Consider the following 17,069-nt stretch of genomic DNA (forward strand, 5'->3'; position numbering starts at 1 on the left):
TTTATCTAGGCAGTATGGTGTCAGAGTTTATTTATTTAAATACTATATTAGGGGGCTAAACAAAAGAATCCACTTAAATAAATGCACTTTGGGGTCAAATGAGAAAGCAATCTATCAAATCCCCTTTGCCTTTAAAGTGCCTCCAACAATGAGCATCAGCACATATAAGCGCAGTGTTTGTAAAGAGGTTAGTCATTTGGACCTGTGGAGCAAACCAAAACTGAAAAGGGGCAGGGCACATGGGTGGCTAGTGGGTTGAGCATTCAACTCTTGATTTCAGCTCAGGCTCAGGTCATGATCTCTCAGTTCATGGGATCGAGACCTGTGTCAGGCTCTGTGCCAAAAGTGTAGATCCTGCTTCAGATACTCTCTCTCCTCTCTCTGCCCCTCCCCTGCTCACGAGTTCTCTCTCCCAAAATAAATAAACATTTAAAAATTAAAAAATAGAAGACTGAGGGGAAAAGGAAGGAAGAATTTGGTACTGTGAAAAAATACCACTCATCACTCTCCCTTTCATAAACCTTGGTACAGCCTCTATAGGCTGACCACATCCACAGGGTGCCATGCCTCTGAGGCATGGCAAATACTCTAAAGTAGCATCCTGGCAGTATAGAAGAAAGGTCAGACTTACAAATCAACAATAATGAAGTGCAACTCTCTGCCTGCAGCCCTGCCAGGCCCTGTGAACTGTTGGCAGCTCCTGGCACCTGTGGGGCCCTGGCCTCAGGGCAGGGTGGGCAAAGCCCCGTTTCAGAGAGATTTGGAAGGAGATAAAGGGTGATAAAGCCTGCTGTGCACAGAAAAGATCTCATCACAAGCAGAAACTATATCTACCTGAAAGGGAAAAGTAATTATTACTAGAAGACAATGGAATACTCTGGGAGCAGAGAGACAACAGAGCATGTCTCTCCTGGAACAGTTAAATCTGGGCACAGATCAGAAAAAGAACCAAAAGGAAAGAAGTGTAGCTATTTAGAAAAAGAAAAAATCTGTTTTAAAAAATCATTAGTCCCATACCCAGTTGCTCTGAAAAACAGCTAAAATCTGGAAGTATGTTTACAAAAGGAATTGACTGGAATACCAGAGAGGTGTCCTGTGTCTGCTCAGAGTTCTTATTGGACCCCTGTAAGGAAGAGGGAGGCCTATTCTGTCCTTTATCCTAGGAAGCACAGTGTCCTGAGCAGGGAGCAGCACCACCCAAGCCACATGTGGCTTTTAAGGGAAGAAGGAGGACAGTGAAGGCACCTGGGTGGCTCAGTCGGTTAAGCTTCCGACTCTTGATATCACTACTCAGGTAGTGATTTCCTGGTCATGAGATCAAGCCCTGCATAGAGCCCTACATACAGCTCCTCACTGAGGGTGGAGCCTCTCTCTGCCCCTCCCCCGTGTGCACTCCCACTCTCCCTCACACTGTCTCTATCTCAAAATAAATAATAAACATTTAAATAAAAAAAGAAAAATTTCCACAAAGCCTTTTAAATGACTGAACACACCAAAGAGAAAGGTCCCATTGCTGTGGGATTGGAGAGTATTTTCTACCCTTACTTGTAATGATTCAAACACTGAGGGATGCCATACCAAAATAGGGAAGCAGAGCGGGGGAGGGAGGATCCTGATGGAGCTCGCGGATGCAACATATGGAATAAGTTACTGAAGAAAGTGGCTCTAACAGAGTTTGTAAAAGTTGAGGAGGGGCAGTTATGCTTCTTTTGGAGACAGAGAAGATTGAGGGCGTGGTGAAAAAATAGCGAAACAGGATTAAGATAAACCAAAAACAGAGGAGAAATATTGGGCCAGATGAACTTTCACCTTCCCTAAAATGATTTATGTACTTACGAATAGCTAGACTGGACTTGATTTCTGGGGGTGAAAGTTGCTGGTGAACCTGCACGAATCCAGCATTTCTGCAGGAATTCTAGGCAGAGCTACAGTTCTACAGGCAAACCAAACATCAAAGTTTCATGGCGATGAGGTTCAATATTTAGGTGGGATAAACCATTACTAAGTCTTAGACTTGACCACCTCACTCTGAGGAGAGGAAAAGATGAAGGGCATGGAGTGAAGTAGAAAAAGAAGAAAGAGAGGAGCTGATTTTACAGAATTCTGAGGAAAGAAGTGGTTCACTTTTCTTAATGCTTTAGTCTTTTATCTCTTCTAAAAAAGAAGTTTCTTTCTGTCTCATTTATGACTTATAGTTATCAGAAGTCAAGAGAGACCCAACTGTAACTAAATGCCCTGTGAGAACTCAACCAGATCTAACCAGTGGCTTCCATAATACTTTGGGCCAGAGAGGGTTGGGCAGAATAAAGATTGATAGAGCACAATGGTGAGCCAGTGTATCTAACAAATTGTCACAGGGCAAAGCAGGAGCCATAATGGCAAGGAAATAAAATGCAAGATTGAGAAATTTGGTGTCAAGTGTCAGGTACTGGATAGGGAGACTGAGAGAGTACAGACTTGCCAAGTCTAAGGCCCAAAGAGTCAAAGGTTGACCCTGAAAGATTTACTACAGCTTGAGATCCATGGAAGGGTCATGAAATCAATGTAGTCCATTTTTCTCCAGAATTAAAAAAAAATAGTAATAAGATAAGATGGAATAGAATAGGTTAAGACAGGGTAAGATATAAAGTAAACTAAAATAGACTATACTAGAAGAGTGAATTACATTCTATACTAAGAATAAATATGGTTCAATGAAGTTTTTAATTCAGGGGCATTTGTGTATATGTGTGTGTCCACACATGCACTAAGTCTTCCTATAAAATACACACCTGACCATGTGTATTTACCAAGAAAGTCTGAAACCACTCATAAATAGAGGCTTCAGGGGAAATGGGGGATGAGGGAGGAAAGAATTATAAAATGCATGAAAACTGGAATTCTCAGCAAATGCTACAATAGTTCTAATGCTCTCCTTGAAGAATGGAAACCCAAAGAATCAAAATAATGTGCCCAAAGGTCTAGGGTTCATGACAGTGCAGATACTGGTATCTTCATGCCTATACTGTGAGTGCCTAACATTAAGTTTTTGATTGCCAAGGCATCCATTTTAAAAGACATCCATCTTAAATAAATATATTATCAGCTGTGTGAAACAGGTACCAGCAAAACAACCAGATAAGGAATTAGGCTGCCCCCACCATGAAGTTTGATCTTTCAGAAAGCCCTGGGTAACCCAAATAACTGACCACCCGAGTGACCTTGCTTCATCCTTCCCACACCCTAATTCCTGCTCTTGTGCTCTAAATTAGCCAATAAAAAGTGAACTTGCAAACCTTGGACATCCTACCCTCAGACCCTAACCAAAACAAAATCCCAGGTTCATTTCCTCTCCCCTCCCTGCACCCCCGCCACCCTCTTTCTCTCTCTCTCCACCTCACCCTCTTGCTTTTCACTTCACTGTGGCCTTTGGGTGTGCCGTGTACCCTTCAGGACTCATGAGTAATAAACCCTGATCCTCAAAATTCCCTGATGGTTTTGCTGAGTGCATGCCATAATCATAATAAAAACCACAAGGGCCAGTACAGCCACAACATCGGCCCAGGCTAGGGAAATGTCTGCAGGGGCTTCCTACAAATAATACCAGCTGGGCTTGGCAAATGCCTCAGGCATTTTTAGCTGAGAGCATCACTGTATAGGCTGGGAGGACACAACAATGCCAGTAAATGCTTTTTCCCCCTAAACTGTAAGGGAAACAGGTTGAGAGAGTAGGAGGAAAGGAGGCACTTCAGACAAACCTCCGCTTTGAGGAGCACCTTGTGTTGGTTCTACCATTAAGGTGGACAACAGTTTGTAATAAGTCTCTGTTCTGCCACCCACCTAACTTGGGCAGTCACTCAACTTCCATAACCCCAGGTGTTTTTCCTCTATAAAGTGACACCAAATACTTGGACTACACCCCATTGAGAGTTACCAGCAACCATTCCCCCCTGCTTATTTCCTATCAGTACCCTGACTTTATTCATTCATCTCCCCTGCTCCATGTGACCCAAGGGTAATGAACTCCATGCTCAGCTCCAAGAGTGGATCCTGAATAGTCTATGCCAATCATAATAATCCCATCCTTCCTTGCCAGTAATTGGTTCAGGCACCCAAGCCTGTCACTGTAGGTCACCCCTCCACCCTCCCACTCCCCTATGAAATAGACATTACCTAAAATTAGATAATCTATGTAAAAACATTTTATAAACTGCAGAAAATTTATACAAATGGCAGCCTTTTCCAAAATTATAAAGTTTCAACTAACCTAGATAGAGGGGTTTTTAGGAAAAGTCCTTAACTATTATGAGCCTCACCTCCTTTCTTATGGGACATATTTGCCCTCTGTCTTGACCTCTGAACAGGGATTGTATTCTGTAACAACACCTAGGGCATTATCAACACTTAATAAATGCAAAATAATGTTGTGTTAACTACAAATTGCCACCAGATGTTCTTAAGGCTTTAGAACCTTCAGGTGAAACTGATTGCACAAAATAGTAGTTTAATTATTACATCATCCATCTCCGTAATGGAGAGTGTCTGTCTCAGCACTGAGATCCCAGGTTAGACTGTTGCTGCAGGGTTTAAGACTCAGTGCTCAATATGTGGTCCCTAAAGGCAGGTTTTGGGAACAGCCAACAATCAGCTTCTCTGTACATCACCATCTTGAATTATTTTGTTCAAAGACAAGGCTGAGCATCCAAAACAAGATGTCAAACAAGAAGATGTCAAAAAAAAGAAGTTTCTGGCTGAAATGAAGTTTAGGAAGACAAGTACTCCCAACAGTGCAGACAAGTAACCAGAAGCATTACCCATAAGTGGTTAATAAAAAGATAGGATGACAAGGTTGCTTAGAAGAGCTATAAGGAATAATCTCCTCCTCTGAAGGGCACCAGGAACGGAAAAGGATTCCTGAACCCTCAGAAAATATTCCTCCCATCCAGTGGGTTTTAATCCTGTCTGTAAATTAGAATCACCTGGGGAGGGGTGGGGTGGAAGGCGATTAGTACCATATGTCCCTGAACCCCACCCCAGCGAATTAAATCCGAATTCCCAGGGGAAGGATTTAAAGTACACATGGACTACCAACATCATTAATATCATTAATATCACTTAGGAACTCATTAGAAATGCAGACTCTCAAACCCCCAGTCAAGACCTACTGAATCAGGATTTGCACTTTAACAAGATCCCCAAGTAATTTTTGTGCCCCTTAAAGCTGGGAAATGCAAGCTCAGAAATCAAAGAAATTTACTTTTCCTCTCATAACAGTTCCTGTGCAGAGTAGCAGGGAAGCCTAACTCCACACAGTCATTCAGGGACCCAGCTTCTTTCCTTTATGTTGTCATCCCTAGGACATTGCTAACTACTGCCTGGATAACTATGGAGTCCAAACAGCAGCAGGAGAAGAGAGCACCAGAGAAGAACCTTCAATTGCCCTGAGGTCTAACACCAGAAGTACTATACAATGTTGCTCCTCTGAAATTAGTCACAGAATGACAGGTAACTCAAAGGATGTTGAGAAAGTTAGTCTAGTCACATGTCTAGGAAGGAGGAGAGGACAAATTGTGGTGAACAAAAATCAGTCTCCATGCTGGACACACAGTAAGTGTTCAATAAATGATAGCTTTTAGTAGAGCTATAATTATTTTTTTTAATGTTCACTTATTTTTGAGACAGACAGAGAGCGAGCAGGGAAGGGCAGAGATGGGGAGACACAGAACTCAAAACAGGTTCCAGGCTCTGAGGTGTCAGCACAGAACCCAATACAGGGCTTGAACTCATGGACCACAAGATCATGACCTGAGCCAAAGTCAGATGCTTAACCCACTGAGCCATCCAGGTGCCCCAGAGCTATTATTCTTAACCAGTATGTATGCTTTACTAGCTCAGAATACATTTTACCCTTCTAGTGAACTGCTGTAGACCCAAAGAACTGCTTGAGATCAGCAGGAAGTCTGGAACTCCTTCCTTAGGGCCTTCCCCATTCCTCCATCCTTACACGGCTCAACATCCTAGGGCCTTTTTCAGTTCTAAAAGGTCAATCAGCAGCATCTGGTTGGTTCAGTTGGTTGAGTGTCTGACTTCAGCTCAGGTCATGATCTCACCATTCATGAATTCAATCCCTGCTTCGGGCTCTGTGCTGACAGCCTGGAGGCTGCTTGGGATTCTGTGTCTCCCTCTCTCTCTGCCCCTCCCCCTCCTCCTGCCCCTCCCCCACTCTGTCTCTGTCTCTCTCAAAAATAAACATTTAGGGGCACCTGGGTGGCTCAGTTGGTTAAGCGTCCGACTTCAGCTCAGGTCATGATCTCGTGGTCCGTGAGTTCGAGCCCCGTGTCGGGCTCTGTGCTGACCGCTCAGAGCCTGGAGCCTGTTTAGGTTTCTGTGTCTCCCTCTTTCTCTGACCCTCCCCCATTCACGCTCTGTCTCTCTCTGTCTCAAAAATAAAAATAAACGTTAAATAAATAAATAAATAAATAATAAACACTTAAAATAAATAAAATAAGTAAAATAAAAGGTCAATCATACTTCCAAATGCCAGATGAGAGAAATAACTAGAATATTCTACTAGCTCACCAGGTACCATTGCTTTCGTGGCTATATCATGGGCATACTAAACATTGGCAAAAATCACCAACTTCTACTCAAGATCAGTTCTATTTACCAAGTTCTATGGTGAGGGGGCTACCTTTGTCAAACCATAAACAAAAATCCCTTAATAATATTACCTCACGGTTAAGAGGTTACTGGCCTTACTTTTTCACAACTAAGGGAGGCACTCACATGACTTTTCCTAGTATAATAAAAATTGGCTCTACGGCTGCTGGTGGACGTTAGAGGCTGGTTCCATTTTAAAAATTTCATCTCACCAGGGCACCTTGGTGGTTCAGTCAATTACGGGTCTGACTCTTGATTTCAGCTCATGATCTCTCGGTTCATGAGCTTGAGCCCCACCTGTTGGATTCTGCACTGATAGTGCAGAGCCTGTTTGGGATTCTCTCTCTCCCTCTCTCTCTCTCTCTCTCTACCCCTCCCCTGCTTGCATGTGTGCTTACTATCTCTCTCTTTCCCTCTCTCTCTCGCTCTCTCAAAATAAGTAAAACTTTTTTTAAAAGTGTGTAAAAATCTCATCTCACTAGTTCTCAATAGCACCTAAATCTCCTCAAGACAGGCATCATGATTTCTGTTTATTGTTTTAGAAGGGAAGAATTTAAAAGAATTTTAAAGGAGGAGTTTTAAAAAGGAAGAATTAAAAAATGGGGCTGTCTCCAAATGTCCATCAACTGATGAATAGATAAAGATGTGGTTTATAGATACAATGAAATACTACTTGGCAATGAGAAAGAATGAAATCTTGCCATTTGCAGCAATGTGGATGGAACTGGAGGGTATTATGCTAGGTGAAATAAGTCAGTCAGAGAAAGACAGATATCAAATGTTTTCATTCATATGTGGAAGTTGAGAAACTTAACAGAAGACCATGGGGGAAGGGAAGGGGAGAAAATAGTTTCAAACAGAGAGGGAATCAAACCATAAGAGATTCGTATAACAAGGCGGGGGGTGGGGGGGTTGGGGAGAGAAAATGGATGATGGGCATTGAGGAGGGCACTTGTTGGGATGAGCCCTGGGTATTATATGTAAGCGATGAATCATGGAAATCTACTCCCGAAACCAAGAACACACTGTATACACTGTATGTTAGCTAACTTGACAATAAATTATATTTAAAAATTAAATTTAATTTAATTTAAATTTAAATAAAAAATTGGGCCATCTCAATAACCACAAAGTCAGCACTCGAAACTTGGGCTTTTTGGCTGATAATAATAATATCTAATGTGCATTAAGCACTTTATATCACCATGTACTTTAAAAACATTTTTTTAATTAATGTACATACAGAAAAGTACACAAATCACAAATATGCGGCTTGGTGAATTTTCAAAAACTGAGCACACCCACGTAGTCAGTACCACAACAGGGAACACAACATTTCTAGCACCCCCAGAAACCCTCCTCATGCCACTAGCTAGTCATTCTCCCCAACTAGGGCAGTCACTATCCTATTTTCTAGTTTTGCCTGTTTCTGATCTTTATATAAATAAAATCACACTGCATTTACCTTTTGTATCTGGTTCTTTTATTCTACAATACATTGTGAGACTCATCCATGTTTTTTAATTTTTTTTTAAGTTTATTTATTTATTTTGAGAGAGAAAGCACAAGCCAGGGAGGGGCAGAGAAAGAGGGAGAGAGAGAGAAAATCCCAAGCAGGATCTGCACTGTCAGCACAGAGCCTGACTCAGGCCTCAAACTCATTCAACATGAGATCATGACCTGAGCCGAAATCCAGAGTCAGATGCTTAAGCGACTGAGCCACCCAGGTACCCCAAGATTCATTTATCTTTTTGCAAGTACATACAGTTTATTCATTATTGTTGCCATATAATATTCTATTACATAAATACACTGCCGTTTATTTATCCATTCCACTGTTGATGGGCATTTGGTAGCTTCCAGTTTGAGGCTATTATAAATCCTGCAACTGTGAACATTCTAGAACATGTCTTTTGGTAAATACATGTATTCATATATATTATATATACACCTAGAAGTGGAATTGCCAGGACATACGATATGCATTGTTCCACTAGCAGACACTAACCAAATACGGTTTAAGTGCTTCACATGTATTAATTCACTGAATCCTCGTAACAGTCCTAACAGTGAGAGTGATATCATTGGTCCCCATTTTTACAGAAGCGGAAATAGAAGCACTGAAAATTAAATACGTTAAATAACACAGCCAGTAAATAGATGAATTCTATTTAAATATGGTTTATTTTTTAAATGTTTACCTATTTGAGAGAGAGGGGGAGCGCACACACACAAGTGGGGGAAGGGCAGAGAGAGAAAGAGACAGAGAATCCGAAGCAGGCTCCAGGCTCCAGGCAGAGCCCAACACAGGCTCAAACCCACAAACCATGAGATCAGGACCTGAGCCAAAGTCAGATGCTGAAGGGACTGAGCCACCCAGATGTCCCTTAAAATAGGGTTTAAATTCAGGAGGTTTAGGCCCAGAGCCTAACCCATAACCACCACCCTGTGTTCTTAAGCCAGGATTCATTCCAGAACTGTGCCATTCTGTTGTTTTGCTAACTCATTTCCCCCACCATGCATTTTTACAAGAGTTAGAGCACATATATACACATGCACACAAGACAGTTCTAGGAATGACAATCAGTATTGACAGTATTGATATCATTGATATAAAACCAGCCACAAGCTGGTCATTTACCTGGGTAGTTTGTGTCTATATGAAAAGTTCAGACAACCAAAGATTATTTTTACTTTATTTCTAGTGGAATTAAAAATACAGGGTAAGCAAGACATCCTCAGATACACAGTATCAGACATTCTATTTTAACTGGAAAACTTGGAGCCATGCTCACCTCAGCCTCCTATAGCAAGTGGCAATTCTATATGATCGTTCACCATATTATCTGTGCTAGCTGTTTTGAGGGGGTGTACACTAGGGAAGCACACATGGGATGAAAACATTCCCCATCCTCATGGATCTCACATCCCTGTGACATCAGAAGTAACAATGGCAGGGGTGCGTGGATGGCTCAGTTGGTTAAGCGTCTGACTTTGACTCAGGTCATGATTTCATGGTTCGAGGGTTGGAGCCCTGTATCGGGCTGGAGCCTGCTTCAGAGTCTGTCTCCCTCTCTCTCTGCCCCTCCCCCACTCACATTCTGTCTCTCTCAAAAATAAACATTAAAAAAAAAAAAGAAATAACGATGACAGACAACAATAATAAGTGCCACAATGTAGTTATAGGGGTACAGATACTCAAGAGAGGAGTGAAATACTTCTCATCGACTGGTCAGGGAAGACTAAAGTAGTGGTCTCTTTTAGCTGAATAATAAAAGATTGATAAGATTTCCCAAAAAAGACAGTATGGTCAGGGAAGGAGTCATGGAAAACACCAAATGCTTCTGGAAAATAGCCAATAATGGAGTATGTTAGAAACTGGAGCATATACTGAGCAGAATAACGACACCATTAACATTTACTCAGTATTTAGTGTGTACATTCTCATCTGATCCTCACAACAGCCTGATGAGGTAGACACCATTATTCCCTTACAGGTAAGGGTACAGGGATATAAAAAATTAAGTTAACTTGTTCAAGGCCACAGCACTGGTAAGTGTCACTGACCAGCCTTCAGTTGTGGCCCATCTGCCTCTAAAGGCCCCACTACACTCTAATGTCACCTGCCAGTAGTAATGGGAAATGGCTCTGAGGGGGTACTAGATGCCTGGACTTCATATGGCAGGCAAAGTAAGGACATCAAAGATTTAGTAAGAAACTAAGGACATAATCAGAGCAATGCTCTAAGAACAGAATACTTCAAACGGTGGGTTACTATTTATTAGCACATCATGGGATCTATTTAAGTGGGTTTTAACTAGCACCTTTTTTTAATAAAAAGAACAGATTAAAATAGAAAATATTAGAATGCATCTCTTGTTGACTAAAATACAATTTTATAAAACTTCTGTCTCACTTTAGATAGGTAACATACAGGTAAGTAAGTGATTGGATGGATGGATGGATGGATGGATGGATGGATGGATGGATGGATGGATAGGTAGATCCATCCTTCTTACTGTAGGTCAGGGTCCAAAAGTGGGAAGCCATCAGCTCTAAGAAGATTGCCAGGAGTGCAAGCAAACTGATCTGATGAGGAAGAGTGTCTGAGGGCAGGGAAACCAGTGAGAGGATATTTGTAGATATTTTAGTCATGGAGAAGACTGAATTGGGTGATAGCAGCTGAATTCAACAGAAAGGGTTTTGTGTAATACATGCATGTTTTCTCTGACTTCATCTACACTCAACCTCATTCTCCTGTTCTCTGTGCCCTCTACAGGGGTCCTTTGAAGGCCCCTTCTGACTTGCCTGCCTATTTCCTAGCAGAAGACTTAACTTCCACGTTGCACCCCTCCCCAGAGCTCAAGCAAAGCAGTCACTGACGTGTAGGGTTGTTTTAAAATAACGAAAGTAACTTCTCTCTCGTTGGTCCAGTAACCTGTCTGTTACAAAATGTATCCTGGCTTTGGGGACAAAACATTAGACAAGCCCAGAGAGGTGGATGGCCCTGAAGATGGTCTTTTCCTCCTGGGCTCATCATTAGAGGCCTTCCTGACTCTCTCCGTAGCTCTGCACTTCTGTTGCCTCCACCCTGGGCTCCCATTCGGCCCTCACAGCATCCTTGCCACATAAGTACTATATTAGTAACTCCATTTTTTAACAGATGAAGAAACTGACAGAGAAGATAAGCAATGTCTTCAAGTACCCACCACCCTCAGCTAGTAAAGAGGAGAAATGAGATTGCAACCCAGGTCCATGTGACTTCTAAGGTCACGTGTTTACTACCATTGACACACTGCCTTTCATTAGATTATGTTTCCTTTATATTAGGAAAGCTTAAATTTTTTAAGATTGATTTTACTGTACTGTACCACAGAAAGCTAAGGTATAGAAGCATATCGGGTATTCAATCGGAAGACTAAAAAACAAGAAGTTTCAATGTCTCATCTAAGACATAAGCCAGTGACAGAGCTAGATCCAAGACCAAGGCTAGCAGGGCTAAGTGACAAACAGCTGTTGGTTCAAAGAATTTTAATCTAACTGTACTCAGAGCATAGACATTGGTCTGAATTTGTCAGAAGCCAGTGTATAAATTCATTGCACAACTTCTCCCCTGAAATACACTTTTAAACTCTTTCTGGCTGATTGAACTTGTTAGCATTTTCCTTTACACTACATCTCATCCTCTCCGTGTACACAGGATGGTTGCTGGAGAATGTTAAGAGGGTTCAGACAGATTCTACACACAGTGGGGAATCGCAGTAACTGTGGAATAATGTCAACTAGGAAGAGACGTATGAACTTATATACACTCAAAGACCCTGAACTAAAAAGATCTCCCACAGACAAAATTTAAGAATTAAATTGTCTGGGGCGCCTGGGTGGCTCAGTCAGGTAAGCGTCTGACTTCAGCTCAGGTCCTGATTTCTCAGTTCATGAGTTTGAACTCCACATCAGGCTCTGTGCTGACAGTTGGGAGCCTGGAGCCTGCTTTGGATTCTCTGTCTCCCTCTCTGTCTGCCTCTTCCCTGTTTGCGCTCTCTCTCTCTCAAAAATAAATAAATGTTAAAAAAAAATTTTTTTAAGAATTAAGTTATCTGGAGCACCTGGGTGGCTTTGTCGGTTACACATCTGATTCTTGATTTTGGCTCAGGTCATGATCTCATGGTTTGTAAGTTCAAGCCCCACTGCTTGGGATTTTCTCTCTTTGCCCTTTCCCTCACTGGCACACGCATGGTCTCTCTCTCTCCCTCTCAAAATAAATAAATAAACTTTAAAAACAAAAAAAGAAAGCAAATTCCTACCCTTGCCTCAGTTTCTTTTTTTAATGGGGAGGAGAAAAAATAACCTTAAAATAAATAATGAAAACATGTAAACTATAGTATGACATGGTAAAATGAACATGACTTAGACCCAATTTCAAAACCCAAGCTATATGACTTTGGGCAAGTAACTCCACCTCTCTGTCCCTAGTTCTTCAGCTGTGACAATTAAATAAAATAAGTTATAGAAAGACATCAGAAAATGGTAAGTGTACGTACAATAAATTATATTATAGACATGAGACTACTACACCCAAATGATCACTGCCCTGAGGCATGTGGACACCTCACTGCCAGGCTGACAAGAGGATAAAAACCATTGCAGTTTGGCTAAGGCTAAAAGAACTGACCTGACTCTGGACTTATTTGTAGAAAAGGAGTCCACCAGGAAAAAATCATAGTATTCAAAGGCAAGCTTGGATCTGATCCAGCCTGACACTGATACCCAAGAGGATGGAAGTGGAGGCCTGGAAAGGCAGTAAGAATGTGTGAGCTGTGGAGATATTCATAGTTAAGTGGATGACAGAATTTGATTCCAGACAGACTCATTCATGTTGAATGTCATAACCACAAGAGACAAGAGGTCAGCATGGGCCAGGAGTTTGTCAGGGTCCTTGTGGTAAGCTAAGAAATGGCCCCCAAAGGGGTGCCTGGGTGGCTCAGTCGGTTGAGCGTCCAACTTCAGCTCAGGTCATTATCTCACAGTCCGTGAGTTCGAGCCCCAAGTCAGGCTCTGTGCTGACAGCTCAGAGCCTGGAGCCTGCTTCGGATTCTGTGTCTCCCTCTCTCTCTGCCCCTCCCCTGCTCATGCTCTGTCTCTCTCTGTCTCAAAAATAAATAAAAACATTTTTAAAAATTAAAAAAAAAAAAAAAAAAGAAATGGCCCCCAAAAACCTATCCATGTTAAACCCCTGGACTCTATAAATGTTACCTTATTTAGAAAAGGGGGGAGGGGGTCTCTGCAGATGTAATTAAGTTAAGGATCCTGAAAGAAGGAGCTCATCCTGGATTATCTGGGAGTGCCTAAAGGCAATCACATATCTCCTTTAAAACTGACACACAGGAGAAGACACACAGAGGAGAAGGCAGTGTGAAGACAGAGGCAGAGATTGGAGTGATGAGCCTATAAGCCAAGGAATGCTAATAGCCATGGGAAGCTGGAAGAGGCAAGGAATAGATTGTTCCTTGAACCTTCAGACGGAGTGTGGTCTTGCCCACAACTTGATTTCAGACATCTGGCCTCCAGAACTGAGAGAATAATTTCTGTTCTTTTAAACCACCAAGTTTGTGGCAATTTGTTATTGGCAGCACTAGCAAACTACTGCAGCCCTGGACAGTGGTTTGAGGTTTGGGTGAAGTTCAAGCCCAAGAATAGAAACAGAGTTCAATCTAATGGTAGAAGAGAAGTCCATCACACAGGAGTTCATGGGGCAGACAGCAGCATGGCCTTTCACTTACCAGATACCAGAGTTAGGCTATCCAGACCAATTCCAGATTGAACCCTGATGGAGAAGAGTGAGCAAGTGCTGAGCTGACTCACAGGCTGGTGGAGTTCATCCTTCAGGTGAGATATTTCAGTACCCACAGGAGAGCAGGCAAACAGGAACGGACAGAGCAATCAGTGATGTTCTGCTAATAAATGATAAATATCTTGTAGAACCTGGTCATATGCAGTCTAAGATGAGTTGGTTTCGGCGGAGGGATAAAAAAAGCCACAAAACATGCTTCTCCTACAATGGAGAAGTCACATGCTAGGCACATGTCAGCACTAGAGGCACAGAGCTGAGGCCAGGCTTTGCCCTCCGGAGCTCCACCTCCGGTCAGTGCCCCCCTGTAGCCTCCCCCAGTCTCTCTTAGAACAAGACCTCCCTGCATGTGCGACAAGACTCATTCTCCTTCAGTCAGCCAAAAGTTTCTGTGGCATTTTATGCCCATGTTAGCAAGAAAGAAGAATCAGGGAAAGGAATAACTGACCATCTCTATAGGCTTCCAAGTCACAAGTCACAGAATCTGTCTTATTGTTAGAAGACAGCAGGATTCCCTGACCCCTAAAAGTACCATTATAATAGGATTTCAGCTTAGATTTTCTCAAAAGCCGTACTTCTCCCTCCTAGGCACTACAAAAGAAACAGATATGCATCAGTTACATCTGCATACAAACAGATATGCATCCCTGTACTTCAAGGAGCCTGTGCTCTCATATGTAATATGAGGTCTACACATAACCACTAAACTATAAAGCAGTGGGTACATTAGAGTGACACAGACAATCAGAGATTAAAGAACTTGAAGGGATAAGAGATGTTTTTATTGATATATCAATGCAGGCATGAAAGGGTTCCTAAATGTGGCAATCTGATATTAAACTTGTATCATCATTCATGGCCACCAGAAAGAGTCTTATCCAGAATAACCCAGCATGATAATGAAATAAGACAATGTAATGGCTGCAATGAAAAACTCTTAATAATAAAAGAATTTCTAAATTATTTCAATTCTCGGGGTGCCAGGGTGGCTCAGTCGGTTGAGTGTCCAACTTCAGCTCAGGTCACGGTCTTGCAGTTCATGAATTCGAGCCCCACATCAGTCTCTGTGCTAACAAACAGCTCAGAGCCTGGAGCCTGCTTCAGATTCTGTATCTCTCTCCCCCTCCCCTGCTCATGCTCTGCCTCTATCTGTCTCTCAAAAAAATAAATAAATGTTAAAAAAAATTTTTTAAGAGGCGCCTGGGTGGCTCAGTCAGTTAAGTGTCTGACTTCAGCTCAGGTCATGATCTCTTGGTCCATGAGTTCAAGCCCCACGTCGGGCTCTGGGCTGACAGCTCAGAGCCTGGAGCCTGCTTCAGACTCTGTGTCTCCCTCTCTCTCTGACCCTCTCCCCATTCATGCTCTGTCTCTGTCTCAAAAATAAATAAACATTAAAAAAAATCAAAATTTTAATCAAAATTTTAATCAAAAAAAATTTTTTTGATTGTTTCAATTCTCTGGCCTTGATTGCTCCTTCTATAAAATGGAGTTTTATACATAATCACCAAAGTCTTTTCCAGCTTCCAAATATTCTTTGGGCAGTTTACCATAAGAGAGATAGCCCTGTTGGCTTTATCCTTAGGGACTTCCACGAGTTTTTTGTGGATGTGGAGAACTTTTGGATTTTCAGAAACCTACAGACATCTTTTTTTTAAGGCCATAGAATGGCTGACATGTGGAAATGTGACTGAGAAAACAGAGCAGACAGGTCTGCTTAAAACTCTGGGTTCCTCCCTAAAAGGCAATATGGCCAATCAGGGAATGGAAGACTGAGAGACACAAAACTTAAGCCCTGGCCTTGAGACATTTCTGATTGCCTCCGTCAGTTTGGTTCTCACTTTGCTTTCATTCTAACACCCAGCTGTAATCCCTACTCCCCCTCCCACATAGTTCTCCAATCGATCCTTTTTTTTTTTTTTTCTTGAGTCAGGTTTAACTTTCTGAAGGTTGAAAATCATAAAGAAAAAACCAATATGAAACAAGGAATTGGGGGAAAGGGAGCTGTACTCAGAGAACTGTAGAACTGAAAGGAACATTTTAATGTTTAAGCCTCAAAAGAAAGGCTGGACTACTGACTCCTCAGAGGGCTAAGTGGTTTGAGCCACATACATTAGCACTGGCCTCCTCAGACTGATCTGTTGGTTGGTTGCTATATGGAGGTGATAAAATATCTATTTGGGTGGGGTCAAAAATTGTATTACACTCTTACAGAACATCTGTGAATACTGGCCTTTTGAACAAATGACCATAGTTCACCAGGCTTCTGTGCTGTCAGAGGCTGCTTCCCAAATACCAACTTTGAACCTAGCTCTGCCATACGGACACATGGGGTCAATGAAAAATAGTGTCCAAGGGCCCCCAAGCATGAGAAGGTCTGGCAAAAAGTGACAGGTTTTATCCAGGCTGCTGAAGAGAAATGTACTGAGACTGGAAAGACTAAGGAGGTGCACGCCTTCCGAACGTGTCTGTGGATCAAAATACACCCTAACAGATTTCTGAGAGAGCCCCTGGCGGCCATGTTAACCTTGGCATTGTTATCATTAAGAGGCTATGCTCATTTCTGGCACCTAACATCGGACACATTGACAGCAACAGGGTTGATGGAAGAGGAAAGAATCTGTTTTGCAGTAAAAAAAGATTTAAAGATAAAAAAAAAAAGCAGTTCTCAGATTTCTCAGGCCATTTGAAATCACGCCAGAGAAATACTTGATTTCAGCATTCTTAAGCCCTCTGCGATGATGCTGTGAGTAGTGTCCCCCACGTGTGATGATGTATTTTGGGGCCAGAGTTTTCTCAAGATGTTCCAAGCCTGCAGGCTCCTGATCCTTTTTCAAATTATGAAGATGATAGTATCCCAGTGAGGGTTGTGATTAGTCTAAACTCTCCACAGCTGTGAGAGTAGAATGGGCAAATTCCAATAAAGATCCTGCGTGTTCTGGACTGAATTTACCTACACGACATCGAGGCCTAACTCAGGGACCACTTAAAAGAACCGGAGCTGCCTCAGTGCTGTTCTGTTTCTTCCACAGCATCAGCTGCTGGGGGGCTGGCAAATGTTCTGGGAGGATGCCTCCCCTCGCAC

This window comes from Puma concolor, chromosome F2 (assembly GCF_028749965.1).
Source record: "Puma concolor isolate L17-30 chromosome F2, mPumCon1.1.hap2, whole genome shotgun sequence".
NCBI classification, from domain to species: domain Eukaryota; kingdom Metazoa; phylum Chordata; class Mammalia; order Carnivora; family Felidae; genus Puma; species Puma concolor.